The following is a 19,234-nucleotide window of genomic DNA, read 5'->3' as shown; positions in this document are numbered from 1 at the left end:
ACGTTCTCGTGCTCCACTATCAGTTTGCTTAAAAAAAGCATCACATCAGGTTATCATTCGTGGAATCCACCTCTCCATTTCATAAATTGTGACTCCTTGCTGGGCACAGCAGCCCAAAGCAGGTGTTCTTACTGAGGCTCCAGTGTATTCTCTTGAAAATGACTACAATTTAGAAAGAGCCTCTTATTTCAGTTCTGTTGGGGTGATACAGAAACACATTCTTCCAGGAACTTACTTTTGTGTAAAAGTTTCAGTTGCGACTGTAAAAACGCTCCTAGAGTCCACCCTGAAATTTGAAAACATACTAGACTGTAATAGAGCAAGACCCAAATAAGCTGAGCTGTTGGTCCTAACCCGCTCTCCTGTGGTCTCTAACCGGCCGTCATGGCAGCGGTGTGGTTTCCGGGGTCTGGATGAAATAGCGATGTGGTTGAGGACAGGCTGAGGTGGATAAGGGGCTGCCCTTTGAGGCCAGTCGAATTTGTAAGAAGGTTAGAATTGGAAGGTTGGTTTTTATCAGTTCCAGATCACTCTTCCATAATTCATCAGCTTTATAAGCCATTTTAAAATTGGCAGTGTCGGTTGAGAGAATAAATCAAAGGAACGATCCAGAATTGAGGGAAGTGATTTGTGTCTTTTACTGCAGGGGCTTTCATTACAATCACACAGTATGTACATGGGTGTATAATTGTTAGACCAAATGCATAATGCTTTATGGGTTCCCATCCAACAAACTAGAAAGGTAGATCCCAGAGATGCTGCTTCTGGTTCACCATGGAGCATGACTTAGCAGTATTGAAACGTTTGAGTTCTTGCATGGCTGCATGCAAATAACATTGTTTTACAAACTCTGTTGCAAAATATGGGCATGAAACTAGTCTGAGGCAAGAGGCCTGCCTCCTTAGAAAAGTTTTTAAATAACTGAATACAAGGTGATTTGTTTTTTTGGTATATTTGATGGCCCCGTATTTAATTTCATTAAACAAGTTTGTACTAATTTAAACTTTAATTTTTAGTATCTGTACCACTGATTTGTATCTAATCACTGACAACTTTTTATTATACTATTCTTAACCATACCATTTGTTGAATGCTTCTCATAACCTAGGAATTTGCTAAGTACTTTGAATACACTATCTTATTTACTTCTTAGCCCCTCTGAGGAATTTTTATTCTCATTTTACAAATGAGCAAACTGAGGCTTAGTGGAAAAAATTAAGTAAATTTCTCAAGATCATATGCCTATTAAGTGGCAGAGCTAGAAGTTAAATCAGATCTGTATGATCCCAAAGTCTGTTCCCTTAACCATTATGTGACACAGCCTCTCCAGATAAATATAAACATAAATAAAACTAGGCAATTTACATACGTAATCCAATGTAATTTTTTAACAATCATGTGAGAGAGTGTTGTTATGTCCTTTTTATAGGTAAGGAAAGAGACTCCGGAAGGTTAAGTAATTTTCCCAAAGTTACCTAATAAATAGTGGACAGTGTTTGAACTCTAGTTTGTTTGACGCCAAGCTCATTCCTCCTCCCATTTCTGGGTCTCTGCCTCATTTGGCTGTGTTATTTGCTCAATTAGCTGCCCACAGTCTGCTAAATAATGGGCACTTGGTGCTTATAAAATCCTTGTTGAATGTGTGCCTGAATTATGCATTTCAGTGCATGCCCTGGATGGTAGTCATGAATAGATGCTGAAAAGGTAAATTAGTAAATTGGCCTTAGAGTTGTTTAGACGTTAGTGTCTGTGAGTCTGCTCAGCATGAATTAGCCCGGTTGAGCAAGATAAGTCTTCGTGGACTGAGAGCCTTTTGTTTGTGAGCTGCAGGCCACTGAGGGCTCTAAGGCATTTCTGTCTGTGATGGGCCATTTGGTTGGCCAGATGATCTCCTCTGACATCCTTCTCAGCTTTCTCTAACCTGCAGCGTGCTTTTAAAGCTGCACACTATTAGTTACTTAAGTTCTTGTCTCCCCTGTGTGAGGATGAGCTACTCACATGCTTCGTTTTTCTTCTAGCACTAACTTGTCACATTGCTATGCATAGAGCAGGCATTCAGAGCTGCTGGAAGGGAACCGAAGGTTATCTGGTGAGTACAGAGGCAGTAAAGGGTGTTGGCTGTGTTGAGGGCTCTGTCCTAAGCCCTGATAATCTAATGCACCCATACCAATAAACATTACTGAATTGCTACGCAGCTAGGATACAGGCCCTGCCTACATAGCAGGCCCTGCCCACGGAGGCCACATGTAAACAAGTGGTGGCTAATACCTGCCTGGTAGATCCCCAGCTGAAGCTTGCCGGCTCTGTGAAATCTCAGCCCCTCTGGGCAGGACATCTTCCTGCCTCTACGAACAGCCGCCCACCCCTCCCTTCTGGCATTTGAGGCACGTTATTGCAGTTGCGTGTTTACTTGTGCCCCTTCCTCATTGGGCTAAACAACTTTTGAGCAGGAGAGTGTGGGATTCCTGCTCTGATTCCTGACAGCCATTTGCAAACCTCTACAAGAGAGCATCTTAACGTGTTCCCACGTCTGCCATACATTGTCCTTTTTGTTGGAAATCTGGCACATTTTATCTACCCAGGTGAAGCATCCACATGCCAGTCAGCTCACTGACTGCTGACGGGCTGTAGGCTGTGGCCTTGTAATGGAGCACTACAGGATTTGAAATCTGACTAGAGGAAGAGAAGCAAACTTCTAGAACCTGGATGTGCCAAGCAGGATAATTGGTCCCTATTCAATGAGAAAAGCCCTGAAGCTATATCACCCGGAAGGCCAGCTTAGTATGTTCATAGCTGAGTCAGCTGCCACTTTGGGTAGAGTTGTCACCTGGATCTAGTTTTTAGTACAAACATCTACAGCCACATTGGGCTCTCTCTGTATTTTTTCTGAGGAAGATTAGCCCTGAGCTAACATCCATGCCAGTCTTTTTCTACTTTGTGTGTGGGTCATTGCCACAGCATGGCTGATGAGTGCTGTAGGTCCATGCCGAGAATACGAACCTGCAAACCCCAGGATCGCGAAGGGGAACACACTGAACTTAACCACTGCGCCACAGGGCCGGCCCCTCTGTATTTATTTTTAAATTTTTATTTATTTTTATTTTATTTTTTTGGTAAGGAAGACTCGCCCTGAGTTAACATCCACTGCCAATCCTCCTCTGTTTTGGCTTGAGGAAGATTAGCCCTGAGCTGACACCTGTGCCAGTCTTCCTCTACTTTGTATGTGGGTCGCCACCACAGCATGGCTGATGGGTTGTATAGGTCCATGTCTGGGATCCGAACCTGCAAACCACCAGCTGCCTAAGCGGAGCATGTGGAACTTAACCACTACACCGTGAGGCCAGCCCTGGCTCTGTATTTCTTAAAGGGCACCTGTCCTGCTTATCTGTGTATGACCTGTTTTCCCCAAGCCAGTGATTGTCAAATTGGAGTGAGCATCAGGATCCCTGGAGGGCTTATTAAAACACAGATTGCTGGGCCCTCCCCAGAGTGTGATTCTGGAGGTCTGGGTGGGGCCCAGAATTTCGTTTTCTAACAGATTCCCGGATAATGCAGGTGCTGCTGGTCCTAGGATCACACTTTGCTTTAAAGTCAAGAGACCTCAAGACTTTGGAGATACCCTTTTCTCCTTCACCATAGTCTCAGTAGCTTTCTTTTGAAATATTCCAGGTGCCCTAATTCAGACAGTCTGTCTGTGAATCAATATAAGTCAAGGAGAACAAAATCTATGTCCCATTGACTGTGTTGCAGCAGTGGTGACCCAGCCTAATGGTAAAGTTATGGGACTGGCTGTCGGGAGACTTTGCATCATACTGACCATGCCCATTAGAATTATGATTATGGTCCCGATGACACCACACTGATGCCAAAGCCTTGTCATCCACATTCTCTCATTGGCATCCTAATGCCTCAGGGAGGTAGCAAGTGCACATGTTATCCCTTCCTCTCACAGATGGGGAAACTGAGGCTCAAAGAGAGGATTTATCTCAAGGTTAGGGTCAGGTGTCCAGCCTCTCAGCTTTAGGGCTTTTCCATTGGATAGGGACTATTTATCCTGCTTGGCACATCTGGGTTCTAGATATTTGCTTCTCTTCCTTTAGTCAGATTTCAATTGCTCTAATGCTCTTTTTCAGACAGATCAGAGAGGAGGCAGGATGCCAGCACTGAGGATGAGTTTTCCGTATGTCACTGATTTTCATCAGTCAGCCACTGTGCATCCTCCCCAGGGCTGAGCCCAACCTTAGAAATGCAAATGGGCCACTGGAGGGGTTTTATTGGCTGGTACACTTATTTTATTTGTGAGCCAACATTTAAGAAATTGGGAGATTTCACCTAAAAATCCAGATTTCTGGTTCCTTAGGAAATTGGAAGCCCTGCTATACTGGGACATATTCCCATGTGGCAGCCCTTCCAGGAGCCTAGTCTCTGTCATTCAGAGCCTAAGGTGGGGCATGTGCACTGTCCCCCCCATCCAGATGTGCACATGTACTCACCACACCTGCCTGGTTACTCACGCCCATTGCCTGCCTCACCTTTGTGCTGGTCTTTAGTCATCTCTTCATCTGTTCATGCAGTATATATCCAATGCCCTCTATGTGCCAGCTCTAGGAAATTTAGACATTTAAGACATTGTATCAGTTTCCTAGGGCTATTGTAACAAAGTATTACAAACTGCTTGGCTTAAAACAACAGAGATTTAGTCTCTCACAGTTTTGGAGGCCAAAAGTCCAAAATCAAGGTGTCGGCAGAGCCATGCCCTCTCTCCTATCTTCTGGTGGTGGCTGGCAGTCCGTGGCGTTCCTTGGCTTGCAGCTGTATCTCTCCAATCTCTGCCTCTGTAGCGTGACCTTCTTCCCTCTGTGTCTTCACATGGTGTTCTCTCTGTGTGTGCCTATCTCTGTGTCTCTTCTCTTCTTACAAGGACATCAGACGTATTGGATGAAGGGCCCACCCTAGTCCCCAATTCAGTCTAACCTCATTTTAATTACACCTGCAAAAAGCAGTATTTCCAAATAAGGTCTCATTCACCTCATTCGAGGTTAGGACTTCAAGATATCTTTTTGGGGGGGCACAATTCAACTCACAACAGACATTTAAAAAAAACACCTTGAACAACCCAAAATTTAAAACATGCCCATCCATTTGGGGAGACAAGACTCCTAAAATGTTAGCAAGCACCACAGTGGCAATTTACCTTCCTGGAGCACGCACAATGAGGTGGTTCCTTGGCCTCAATGCTTCACATGCAGTACTCCATCTAATCCATCTCCGAGGTAGATTCTGTTGTTACTCACTTTGCAGATGAGGACGCTGAGGCATGGAGAGGTGACACAGCCTGGCCAGACTCACCAAGGGAGCAGAGCTGGTGTGTGGAAACAAAACAGGGAGTGCTAGTGGGCGGGCGGGTGAAGCTCAGTAAGCTGCTTTCCCTTTCCCATCAGACTTTTCCCCTTATGGTACAGACAGCAGGAAGCTAGCCTATATCCTAGCTGCCATCGTGAAACCAAGTACTTACTCATTTGTCGTGCCCCTGTGAGGTGAAACAGGCTGCCCCTGCTGTTCTGTCAACTTCCCAGGGCAACTGTAGGGGTTTCAGGTGTGATGTATAAAAGGTATGATTATTTTTTTGATTTGGAGGATGATGTTTCTAAACTTCCATTTAAACAAAATTTACTCCATATTTAGGGTCAATTTCCTGTGTCTCTATTGCATTCTCTAGTAGATGGAAGAACCATCCAGAAACCATAACAATATGCTTTAAATAACCTTTATTTTCTGATACTGATCTATGTCTAAGTTAACGTTGTTAGTACGAGTTGGGACTTTTGCAATGTAGAGTTCTGAACGAAAGAATGGATTCATTTTGACTTTCCTTAAATTAGGTGAGAGGTTTCTTTCTTGGGCAATCAACTCCCACATTCAGTATTCCCAGCGTGACATTTTGTACTGTTATACTTGGTAACTAAAGCGCAGCTATTCTGAGCTTTATGTGCCAGGAGCCTGTGCTCAGAGTTCCTTTTTTAGTGTCACTCATAAAGGCTGCTTGTATGTTTGGGTATTTCATGCAGAAAGAAGTCTTTCGGGCTAGGTCACTCGCATTCCATACTCTCTTGCTAGATATTTACAAACTTCATAGCTATTTTTAACACACACCTTTGCTGCCTTAAAACCAAAGTCAGAATTTAAAGCCATGACTGGCTTCTTTCACTGAGCATAATGTCTTGGAGTTTCATCCATTATGCTCCGTGAAACAAGTCAGTCACAAAAGGACAAATACTGTGTAAGTCCACTTGCACGGGGTCTCTAGAGTGGGCAGATTCATAGAGACAGCAAGTAAAATGGTGAGTGCCAGGGGCTGGGGGTGGGGAAATGGGGAGTTAGTGCTTAATGGGGACAGAGTTTTGGTTTGGGAAGATGAAAAAGTTCTGGAGATGGATGATCCTGATGGGTTTCCCAATGATGTATATTACTTAATACTCCTGAACTATACACTTAAAAATGGTTAAAATTATAATTTTTATGTTATGTATGTTTTACCACAATAAGAAAAAAACCTTACAATAACCTAAGTGACTACATATAAATATATACATACAAAACGATGATGGATATATAAAAATTCACATTCCTGGAGTTAAATATGATGTACATCATAAATATTTCTACAAATCATATATATATATATATTTGTATGAAATTTGTTTTCTGTTTTGTGCTTTTCTAAATTTTTCAAGTTAAAAAGTTTCTTGGTTTTGGGGCTGGCCTAGTGGTACAGCAGTTAAGTGTGCACGTTCTGCTTCGGTAGCCTGGGATCTGCTGGTTTGGATCCCAGGTGTGGACATGGCACCACTTGGCAAGCCATGCTGTGGCAGGCGTCCCACATATAAAGTGGAGGAAGATGGGCACGGATGTTAGCTCAGGGCCAGTCTTCCTCAGCAAAGAGAGGAGGATTGGTGGCATATGTTAGCTCAGGGCTAATTTTCCTCAAAAACAAAAAGTTCCTTGGCAAGTATAATTTTAGCTCTCTGATTTACTAACTCAGTAACTTTGAGCAAGTCTTAACATTTTGAACTATTATTATCCTGTAAAATAGGAGTGATAACTCTACAGGGTTACCAAAGGGAAAAAAAAAGATTTAAATCTAAAATTTACTCAGCAACGCAAGTAGATACCAAAGAAAATTGAGATCACCCCTCAGTAGTGTGTAAGTGGTAATGAAATCAAGTGCAATGTCGGAAATTCCTTAGCCCCTTAAAGCAAGAGTTGTAAACCCAAATCCTTCAAGGGCCAGGCAGGTGATAGTGACCAGACACACCCCCTTCATGTTTTGTAGTGGCCTGCATGGAGTTTTGGGTTTTGTTCTGTTTTTTTAGTTGAATGTGAATGCCTTTATACTGGGGCTCTCGAGTTTACCATAGTCTCTGCCATTCCTCATTGCCTCATTCTAGCCTGCTTCGCACATCCCACCTAGGACATTTCCTCCACCTGATCTTCCCATTTGCTGATTTGCTCCTCAGCTCTATCCAGTCTGCTCTTCGTACCCTTTCTTGTGTTCTTAATTTCAACTCTGTGTTTCATACTTAGTATTTCTGTTAGCTCTTTTTAAAAATATTTTCCTATTATTATTTTGTGTTGCTAATCTCTCCCCTTATCTTATTTGCTATGTTTAGTAGCTAATTTCAAACCTTCAATCCATCTTTTCTAATCTTGTGTTTCTGGTACAATCTTTAACACAGGCTGTGGGTTTCCTTTCTTTTTTTTTTTTGAAGATTGGCACCTGAGCTAACAACTGTTGCGAATCTTCTTTTTTTTTTTTCCTTTCTGCTTTTTCTCCCCAAATCCCCCCAGTACATGGTTGTATATTTTAGTTGTGAGTCCTTCCAATTGTGGCACGCTGGATGCCACCTCAGCATTGCCTGACGAGCAGTGCCATTTCCGCGCCCAGGATCTGAACCAGCGAGACCCTGGGCCGCTGCAGCGGATTGTGCAAACTTAACCACTTGGCCACCAGGCCGGCCCCATGGGGTTTCTTTTGAAACAATCACGCTCTGCCAGTGTCTGGATATTTTGTTCTTTGTGCTCATTTTCCTGTGGGAGTATCAGCTACGGCAATCTGTCAGGCTTCACATATAGGGGAGGCCAATGGACTTGAGGGTGGTAGATGAACCCCAGGGGGACAGCCTGGGCATGAGAAAATCTGGAACAACTCTGTGGGTCAGGGGGTGGTCCTTTGTCTCCAGAGAGAAGCAGCACCTGGAACGGACACGTCTCAGACTGTAATTCTCAGCCCTGGTTTTTTTTGGCAGGGAGGTTGGGGGAAGGCTGTAGAAGGGACTGCCAGGAGTTTGTTGGTTTCCCTCAGTTTTTCTCAAGCTCAGGGCTTCTGCTTGGCCCTGGTTTTACTCCTGAGGCTCCTGGAGTAGCTATAAGAGTGAGGCCAGCCAGGCCCTCTTTGCCTTGAGGCAATGCAGGGAGAAGCAGGCCCAAAATTCCTGCAGCCCCTTTTCCTATTTTATTCTCCCACGGTCCGGTCCGCTGTCTTTTGCCCGAGGCCAAGGTCACCACCCACCTGGTCAAAAGAGCATCTAGTACGTTCCACCAGTTCACTAATTCTCTTCCTCTGCCTCGGAGATGCTGTTTAACACTCACTGCTCCACGTGTGGTCTGTGAACCAGCAGCATGGGCCTCACTGGGGAGTTTTGTAGAACTGCAGAATTTCATGCTTCGCCTCCGACCTACTGAATCAGATTTTGCGTTTTTTTAAAAGCAGCTTTATTGAGGTGTAACTGTCATACAATAAACTGCACGTATTTAAAGTGTAAATTTGATAAGTTTTGACATATGTGTACACTTGTGAAAGCATCGCCATGGTCAAGACAGTGAAGAGACTCATCGTGGCCAAAGTTTCCCATGCCCTCTCTGAGCCTCCCCCTTGTCCTTCTCTGCACGCCCCCGCCAAGCTACCACTGGTCTAGTTTCTGTCACTAAAGATCAGTTTGTATTTCCCGGAGTTTTGTCTGGCTTCTTTCTCTGAGAATGATTATTCTGAGACTCATTCGTGCATCCATGGCTCACTCCTTTGAGTGCTGAGTTGGGCTCCGTTGCGTGGGTGTGCCACAATTTATATTCACCTCTTGATGGACATTTGGGTCGTTTTCAGTTTTCGGCTATTACAAGTAAAGCTGCTATGAATATTTGTATACACATCTTCACACAGACATGTATTTCCTTGCTCTTGGGTAGTTACCTAGGAGGGGAATGGCTGGATCATTAAGGAGGTGTGTGTTTGATTTTTAAAGGAACTCCCAAACTGTTTTAAGTGGTTGCACCATTTTACATTCTCACGAGCAATATGTGAGAGTTCTGGTTCCTCCACATCCTTGTCAGCACTCGGTATGGTCCATGTGTTTCATTTCAGCCATTTCAATAAGTGTACAGTAGTATCTCACTGTGGTTTTAATTTGCATTTCCTTAATGACTAATGATGTTGTGCATCTTTTCACGTGCTTATTTGCCATTTGTATAGCTTCTTTGGTGAAGTGTCTGTTCAAATCTGTCCACCGTTTAAAAAATTCTGGTGTTTGTTTTCTCACTGAGTTTCAGGAGTTCTTTATATATTCTGGATAAAATCTGTTTGGTTTGGTTTGGTTTTGTCCCTCTCAGGATTTGGTGTCCTCTTTCACAGTGAGGATTTACTTCTCTCTTCCATTCTGGAAAATTTTATTTTATTATTTCTTTCTCTCTTCTCTATTTTTCCCTTTTGAAACCCCTGGTAGATGAAGATTGAACGTCTCTTAGCTTTTCTTTCATCTGTTCCACCTCATCCCCTTGTTGAAGGCAGGCGGCCTTCCAGGTGCCTGGGACTTCACTAGTGAGCAGAAGCAGCAACATCCTGCCCTCATCCTAGTTGGAGGCAGACAACGAATAGTGCAGTCTAATAAATCAGGAAATTATTCTGTTACAAGGTGATCATTGCTGTGGAAGAAAATGGAACAGGGGGAGAGAGAGGGGAGCCTGCATTGGGAGCAGGGTGGGCCCATCTCACCGGGAAGGAGAGATGAAGGCCTGAAGGAGGGGCAGGCGTTAGCCACGTGCAAGTCTGGGAAGAGCTTGCGGTGGAGGGAACAGCGGTGCAAAGTGATGGGGGCCAGTCTGGCTGGAGCAGAGTGAGTGATGGGGCATCAGGATGTCTGGTCAGAGAGGAACAGGGCCAGGCATGTGAGGCCTGGACGGGGTGGGCACTTTGGCCTTAACTTGGAGTGGGATGGGAGCCACAGTGGCGGGTAGGGATCAGTCAGGTTGCTGCATGGAGGGCAGACTGGCAGCAGGGGTGGAGCAGGGAGGCCAGGCAGTTGTCAGGTAATGGAAGGGGAGGGCAGTGGAGGTGGTGGGGGGCGTGGCAGCTGGGCTCTGTGTTAATCTGGGTCCTCCCACAAGCAGCAGTTTTATTGTGGGAAATGCCCGTGGGAGGGAAAATGAAGAGGGAGATGCAGAGGGCTGGTAGCACTGGAATGGTGATGCAGCTTGGATTCTGAGGGCAAAAAGGGAGGCTGGCTGCATCTTCAAGGGCCTTCAGCCTAAGGAAGTTCTGTCTGGCCATGGCAAATCCTCCATCAGAGGAGCTCCTGTCTCCCATGAGCAGGGCTGCCTTCTTATCCTTGCTGCATTGGGTCACTGGGAGCAGCCATGGGAAGAATGAATTTCAGAGCTCACCAGCTGGGACTCTGGGCCAGTTACCCTCCCTGGAGCTGGGGATGTTCATCCTCATGGCCGCCACTCTCCTGGGCATGACCAGCCTGGACTGGTTCCCTCATCCCCACCTCCGTGATTCTGGATGCAAAGGTCAAGGGGAACAGCGACTCTAACCCATGCATTTGTCACCAGTTCCTGCCTGCTTCCTGATGCCTATGTCCTTTGCTTTGGGGGTCAAACACCTATTGTTGGGGCTAAAGCAAAAAGTGATTCTATTCCTACCCAGCAGAGAGAGGATGGAAAATCAGGTCACAAGATCTAGGAAAGAATGTAGGTTAATTAAAGTTTAAAACACAGATCTTTCTGCAATGGTTCTATGAGTCAGCATCAAGCTTGGGGAAAGAGGCACAAGGCGCGTGAACCATGATGGGGTCCTACCTGGGGTCCGTGGCCCCTGGATGGTCCCACACCATTGTCCTCTCTGGAGAGAGCTGCCCAAGTTTGCTTTCAAGCTTTCATGCTTTTAAGCAACATTTAATTCATCCCTGTACATCCTGGACTGCCTGGGAGATGTCCTAATTCAAGCTGAGAATCTGGGTCAGCTGTTTATAAGAATAGTGTTTGCTGAATCAAACTGGCAGCCCAGACAGCGGGTGACTTCGTAGGGGGGCAGGAGCAAGGGGTGAAAGGGGAAGGGATTTGGCCATGAGCTCATTTGTTTGACATCTGCTCTGGGCTGGGCTGTTATTTTTACTCTCTGGGTGTTGATCTAGTATTGAAACCTCCATGTGCCACATGGAAGGGCAGTACAGCATGGCCCCTGAAAGGCTTGCCTGTGGACCAGGGTGGGGTGGAAGCTGCAGGTACTGGTAGCACAGGTGACTTAGCCACCACATGCAGCACTTGTGGCCTGCAGCACATACCACATCCACTACACGCACAGAGGATTTGTTTGAGCCTAGCTGGAGTTTCTCTGCAGTGGTTTTGGGTGAGGGGAGGCTCTTGTGCCTCTTGTGGGCCACAGCCAGAGCTCCTGCCTCAATGGTCCTGCCAGGGTTTGGGCTCTGCTCTGGGCTGGGCTGTGTTCATGTCTCCTAGGGTCTGAGACCCCGAGGATCCTGGGACTCTGTCTTCTTTGTCTTCTTTTTTTTTTTGGTGAGGAAGACTGGCCCTGAGCTAACATCTGTTGCCAATGTTCCTCTTTTTGCTTGAGGAAGATTGTCACTGAGCTAACATCTGTGCCAATCTTCCTCTATTTTATGTGTGATGCTGTCACAGTGTGGCTTGACGAGCAGTGCTAGGTCTGTACCAGGGATTCGAACCCGCAAGCCAAGGGCCGCTGAATCGGAGCGTGTGAATTTAACTACTACACCATGGGGCTGGCCCCTTCTTTGTTTTTTTTTTTTTAAGATCCAGCCTCTATGTTATGGGCTAAATTGTACCCCACCCCCAAATTCACAGATTGAAGTCCTGACCCCTAGTATCTCAGAATGTGACTGTATTTGAAGATAGGGTCTTGACAGATGTAATCAAATTAAGAAGAGGTCACTGGGTAGGCCCTGATCCAGTATGATAAGAAGAGGAGACTGAGACACAGATAGGCACAGAGGGACGACCGTGTGGGGACTCAGGGAGAAGATGGCCCTCTATAAACCAAGGAGAGAGGCTTCAGGAGAAACCAGTCCTGCCGACAGCTTGATCTTGGATTTTCCGTTCCAGAACTGTAAAAAAATAAGTTGCTTAAGTCTCCCAGTGGGTGGTGCTTTATGACAGTCCTATAAAACTAATACAGCCTGGCTTAGCGTATCGGGTATTTAGGTAACTTAAGAAACATTTGTGGGATAAGTGAAGGTGGGAGTGACTTTAGTAAAGTCTCCCAGTCCTGAGTGTTACTCTCAGAGGAGGCAAATGAGGCTCCTGGGAGAAACCACTCCCCAAAGGCTGAACTTAACATTCTGGGCAGAGCTCAAGGCGCAAGTTCTCTTGTCCCAGGTGGAAGCTCCTCCCTCGCAATGTTTCTTTCTTCCTGGGCAAGGAAAGAGGCAGGCCACCAGCCCTGTTTTCTACTGACTTTGTGAGAGAGGGGCCTTCTCAGCCTTGGGAAGGGGGAGGCTGCATCCACACCTTCCTCCCAGAGAGGCAGCCCCTTCAAAATAGCTGTGGGGGAGGAGGCGCCAGATCTCTGCCTTTGGCCCCTGGTAAGAGGGTCTGGTCATTTGAGCTCACCCCCCTCTCTACTGTTGTCGTCTCCAAACTCTCAGTTCAACACCTACCCAAGTGTGCGCTGGACAAGAGTGGAAACATGTTTCTTGCAGTGGGTCACAGCCAAAAGTCTGAGAAACTTTCAGAGGGGCACTGCGTGAACTCCATCTGTGTGTGTGGATGTGAGGTGTGCGTGGACGTGGTCCTCTCCTTAAGGTAGGTAATTTTTTAGCAGTTCTCTAGAACGATCAGGGAAAGCTTGGAAGAGCATTGGGAAGAATCACTTGGGTCAAGTTTCCCTTGGTTATTTGAATGAAGGGCAATGCTCTATGTTTCCCCAAAATTTGTATGTTGAAATCTAACCCCCAGGGTGATGATGTTAGGAGGTGGAGCCTTTGGGAGGTGATTAGGTCATGAGGGTAGAGTCCTCATGAATGAGATTAGCGTCCTTACAAAAGGGACCGCAGAGAGCTCCCTGTCCCTTCTGTCATGTGAGGACACAGTGAACCAGGAAGTGGGCCCTCACCAGACACTGACTCTGCTGGTGCCTTGATCTTGGATGTCCAGTCTCCAGAACTGTGAGAAATAAATTCCTGTGCTTTATAAGCCACTAAAACCAGCATGAGTTGGCCCCATCCACAGGCCCCATCACACAGGGAGACTTTTTATCTTGGAAAGCTGCTCTGCATCTTAGAGGCGTTCTGAGGAGAGTCTGTGAAGGAGACTGCTCAGGACCTGGCTGCCTGATCCCTTGGCACCCTTGCAGGATCTGGGCGTGGGAATGTAGGGGCTAACCGGTGGAGTCTGGAACTCTGGACCTGAAGTCCCGTCATTGAGCCTGACCCTGGGACCACTGTTGTGGCCTGGCAGAGTAGGCAGAGCAGAGGGCCCAGAACTCCTCTTGCCACCAGGCCCCACTAGAGCCGGCTTCCCTAGCTGGCCCAGGCCTTCCCATGGCAGTCCAAGCCTTGGCCTCTGAAGCAGCTCTTGGGCACCTACCAGCCTTGGTCCTGCACAATCTGCTCCACAGTCTTTGCCTGGGAAGGGGGGATGCCCTGAGAAAGTAGCTGAATGATGGAAATGATGGAGCTTTACCTTGAATGGTCCTGGCCATTTTTGCTTGGAACCATCTTCATTTAGCACCACCCAGAGGTCCTCAGGTCAGGGCCAGCACTTTGGCCAGCAGAAGAGCTGGGATTCCGTGTACTCTGGCCTCAACTTACCTTGCCGAGGCCGGTTTACTGAGCAGTGTAGATAAAACCCACCTTGACCACACACTGGAGTGGGGGCTAGGGCCTTGGGGACTGGGGGCTGCTGGGACAGCCTGGCCATCTGGGCTTCCATTATTCCCAATGAAGGGGGCCTGGCTGGGGCATGTTATTTGCACTCCAAATTGTGTAGAGTGATAACCCTGTTGCTGAAGCATTTTCCTTTTCTTTTTTTTGAGGAACGTTAGCCCTGAGCTAACATCTGCCACAAATCCTCCTCTTTTTGCTGAGGAAGATTGGCCCTGAGTTAATATCCATGCCCATCTTCCTCTACTTTATGTGTGGGACGCCTGCCGCAGCATGGCTTGACAAGCAGTGTGTAAGTCTGCACTTGGGATCCGAACCAGCAAACCCTGGGGAGCTGAAGCGGAACGTGCGAACTTAACTGCTGCACCACCAGTCCAGCCCTCTGTTCTTTTTTTTAAGGGAAACTTTTTCTTATAGGAATGTCCACCATTCACAAGAGCAGCACAGACAGCAGACTCTCACACTGCACCATTTAGCTTCACGAGCCGTCCTCACTTTGCCTCACTGTGTCATCGAGTCCCCCAACCTGACCCCCTTTTACCTTGGAGTATAAGCTGGCCAGACATCTTATCCCTGCACATCTCAAAAAAGAAGAAGGTTGTCTTAAATAACCGTACTGCCATCATTACACCTTACAGGGTCAAGTTAATTCCTCCCCCTCAACATCACCATGGGCTGTCTCGGTCCAATGGGCCTTTTACATTTTTTACATTTAGTCATGTTACAAATAACAGAATTCTGTAAGAATAGAGGGATAGCATCCTTTGACTGCAGCCAGCTACTTGTCACTTGTGTGTGAACCTGTAACATGTCCACCTTGCAAAAGCTGACTCCAGGTTTCCAGTACACCATGACCAGGTTCTAGCGCACTATTACTTTTGGTTCTTTTTCTCACACTGGCATCATCAAAATGCACTATTCGGAAAAAACTTTTGAAATCTTTGACACCCATAATTCTGTTGAAGAGAGCATGCCATTTTCTTTGCTCCATAATTGCAAAATATTTTCCTTTGTTGGTTTAAAAATATCCATTAGAATGATCAATTTAATTAATTTAAAAAATTCTGCATCACTATTTCCTTCCAATATCTTAGAACACATCTGCCTTCAGCATTATTCACTTAGGAGCTGCATCAAATTTTGTTCATAAATATCAAAAAATGTGAAAGAATACTGTCATATGTCTTTCGAGAAAAATGCAATGATCCAAGTTCTTATTACAAAATATTGAGTGAAGTCTTTCCTGTTGACTGACTGGATGCAAATATATTTCCTTTTTATCCTTAGAAATATGAATTTGGAAAAGTTCATGTAGGACGTGGTCATCTAAGACTCACTGAGATTTCTCTCATTAGGTTGATTTCAACATCATTGTTAGTATCTGGACAGGGCACCAACTCTCGGTCCCTCTGCACCCACTTCTGATTGCCTGGTAATGGCAAAATGTCAGTTTTCTTCTCCTTACTGTTCTGGGTGGAAAATGAGAAATTCTGAATTCTCAACTGTGTTCAGCAAAAGCGGAAGAAAGAAACATCTATCTCTAGAATTCTTTGATATCTTCTTGAAAGTTGACATGATACCTTGGGCAATGTCCTAATACAATGGAAGGATGATGGGCAGTGACAATTCATTTCACTTTTTCTTTTAGGGAATATTAGCCCTGAGCCAACATCTGCAGCCAATCCTCCTCTTTTTGCTGAAGAGTTTTGGCTCTGAGCTAACAGCTGTGCCCATCTTTCTCTGCTTTATATGTGAGACACCTGCCACAGTGTGGCTTGATAAGCAGTGCTTAGGTCCGTGCCCGGAATCTGAACCAGTGAACCCCAGGTCACTGAAGTAGGGCATGCAAACTTAACCGCTACGCCAGTGGGCCGGCCCCTCATTTCACTTTTGTATTGTCTTTCTAGAAAATTCCATAGTTTCTTCTTTTTCTTGTTTTTTAGCCCCTTTTAGCATATTTTGAAATACTTGATGAGTAATGATGAAATAATTTTCAGGATGATGAAATAGTCAAATATTTCAAGACACAGGAAAAGTAAGGTTCTTAAGATCCCATAAATATATCTTCAATTTATAAAAGGCTTGAATGAACCCATACAGTAAAGGCAGGACAGAATGGGTTTAGTTCTATTTTTTAAAACAATAAGTAACACTTTTTTTTCCTCTGTTCTTTGGAAGGTGTCTAAGACAGAATAACAGTCATGAAATATCATTCCCTACAAATTGTTGGAATTGCTCAAAAAGTAAACTAGAAAAATGAAAACTGGATCCATTGGACCCTGATGGTGAATGTCATTTATACGCATCTACACCTAAATTGCTCTGTCCAAAACATGCCTTTTTACAGTTAATTTATTTAGATCAGGATCTAAACGAGATCCATGGATTGTGTGCTTACGTCATTAAGGTCTCTGATTCTAGAACTGTCACCACACCCCTTAGTTGTATGCTGTTGACTCATTCAAGAAGCTGTCAGTTGTCCTACAGCGTGTACTTCCTCAGCTGTCCCGGACTTGCCTCATTTTTCCTGAAGACCAGCTTGGGCCCAGGCTCGGGCTCTGCCTTTCTTTGGCGGTGCTGGTAGTTTAGATTGCACCGTGGTGGTCGGGGGCACAAGGTTGCCTCATTCCCGCCTTTCCATCAAACACTGATTGGTTTGAGCACAGGTTTTTGTCTGACTCGTGAGTGGCATTCTACCTGATCACTGCCGTCGCCAGTTCTGTGGTCAGAGAGTCAGGAGCTCTGGATTCCAGTCCTGGACTCCTTACTGGTTTGTCTCGGCTCTGGTGGCCTTATCTATGGGCTGGGAATAATGTCACTTGCTCTGTTTCCCTCTCAGAGTTCCTGTAGGAATCCAGAGAGAAAACTGACTTGAGAGAGCTTTGGAAGCTATAAAGTGCCATTTAGGATGACGATTATCTCCCTGCTGCCTATGGTTCAGGCCTCCCCAGCCCCCTCCGCACCCTCCTGGGCGGCTGGCTCGCCTCCTGCATCTTGCCCTGCTGCCCACTCCCTCCCACTCCTGGGCACACTGTGCATGGGCTCTGTCCAGCGCTGAACTCGGCCTTGCACCCTGCGTACTGTTGAGGGACCCATGGAGAGTCCAGGGCCTGGGATGATACCCGGCTGCAGAACTGCTGGTTGTGACGAGTTAACATCGGGGATGCTTGTTGCTGGGATAAATTCATGCTTCGGGGTAAAACTCTTGGAACCCTCTTGTATAAAAGCCTGCTCCATTTGGGCCTGCAGTGAAATGAACTTTTGGCTTATGAGTCTGGCATCTGGAGGAAGAGAAGCTTAACTGACTAGCAAAGCAATTTTTGGAACGTTTTATTGAAGTATGATAAACATGCACAGAAGCACACATATGAGAATGCAGCCCAAAGAATATTCACGAACTGACCCCTTGTGGGGAACCAGCACCCACATCAGGAAGCAGAACCTTACACCCAAACTTAGAAGCCTCCCTCAGGCCCTGGCCTGTCACCCCAAAGGGTAACCACTATCCTGAGTTTCCTGAGGCGTTTTAAAGGCTGATGATCTTCACTATAAATGCAGTTGACCTGTGCTCCCAGGAGATAGGTTCCTCCCACATCTCCAGTTGTAAATGTGCTCCCCCCATCCTTCTTCTCAGCCCCACCCCTCACCAAAGGGCTCATCTTCCTCCAAAGGGAACAAAAAATGCTTTACAGTCATGTGCTGCATAAGGGCATTTTGGTCAATGTTGGACCACACGCACGACAGTGGTCCCATAAGATTAGTACTGTGGAGCCTAGGGGTGTATCAGGCTGTACCATCTAGGTTTGTATTAGTGCACTCTATAATGTTCACGCAACAACGGAATCACCTGACGACGCGTTTCTCAGAACATATTCCCATCGTTAAATGACACGTAACTGTGTCCAGAAAGAATTATTTTCTCCTGAGAGCCAAGAGGGGGACTAGGGGTCATTATAGACAGGTTCCCAAAGAGGGTAGCACTGCGCCCCTCTAGCACTGTTTGGTCCGCCTGTGCGTGTGTGCATGCGTGTGTGAGTGCGCGTGCACGTGTGTGTGCACGCCTGTCTTCTCTCTCCACGACGTGCATCTTCATGGTCAGCCAGTGGTTGAAGAGGAAGCATCTCTTCTGTGCCACTACTGAAGACCCATCATATTACTAGGGAATGTTTCTTTTGCTAGTTACTCAGTTGAAGTATTTGAAGCAATTAAATATATCATTTTAAAGATTTAAGAGTTTTTACTTAAACTAGTTTGTAACTGAGACCGAACATCAGTCAAACCCTCCTCTAAATGATTGTTAAACTTGACTGGATCCATAAACAGCTTAATAAGATTTTTAAGTTGGACTTCAAGTTTAAGGAAAAACTAGGTTTTTAAATATAGTACTTTAATAAATCGGGTAGTTATTTAAAAAACAAAGTACCTGCCACTGGTCGTTTATGTGCACAAAAGTCATCTTTCAAAAACCCCCAGACCTTTTTACTGCAGCGGCATGCACGGACCATTGGGGGTGAGCGACACGTCTGCAGTGGAAGGGCGGGCAGGTCTCAGAGGGAGAGGTGGCGACTGCTCCACTGGAATCTGAATTCCTGCTCTGGCTTTGGGAGGAGATGCTCATGGTCCTGTCACCTAAGGTACTGTCTTCAAACTGGGACCTGCACCTTACTGCTCAGCTGTAACGTTGGGTTAGGAGACTGTGACCAACATTCAAAAACATGGAATAGAATTAGGGTTGCCAGTTACAATACAGGATACCCGGTTAAAGACAATTTCAGAAAAAGAACAAATAATCTTTTCAGTATAAATATATCCCGAATATTAGATGGGATGTACACATACTAAAAGTCTTCGTTACTTATCTGAAATTCAAATTTAACTGGGAGTCCTGTATTTCTATCGCTAAATTTGGTAAACCTAAGTAGCAGAGAATAGAAAATACCAAAAGGGGGGACACATTGCAGGAGTAAATGTTATTTCATATATATTTGTGAGCATGTATTGGGTCACACCTGAAATGCGTTTCTTACTGCAGATTGGAGCACACA

At 45.7% G+C, this 19,234-nt stretch overlaps 1 long non-coding RNA gene across 1 annotated transcript; it reads right to left on the bottom strand.

Moving 5' to 3' along the window:
• Positions 1–191: 191 nt before the first annotated feature.
• On the bottom strand, positions 192–5,371 carry LOC138920535 (uncharacterized). Its single transcript, XR_011431901.1, has 4 exons — positions 5,195–5,371; positions 4,709–4,990; positions 4,533–4,604; positions 192–286 (listed from the first exon to the last, which is right to left on the bottom strand). It is a non-coding gene; the product is annotated as an uncharacterized lncRNA (long non-coding RNA).
• Positions 5,372–19,234: the final 13,863 nt, after the last annotated feature.

Source organism: Equus caballus, chromosome 24 (assembly GCF_041296265.1).
Source record: "Equus caballus isolate H_3958 breed thoroughbred chromosome 24, TB-T2T, whole genome shotgun sequence".
Classification (NCBI taxonomy): Eukaryota; Metazoa; Chordata; class Mammalia; order Perissodactyla; family Equidae; genus Equus; species Equus caballus.
The sequence above is the reverse complement of the archived record's forward strand: the minus strand, read 5'-3'. Positions and strand labels throughout refer to the sequence as shown.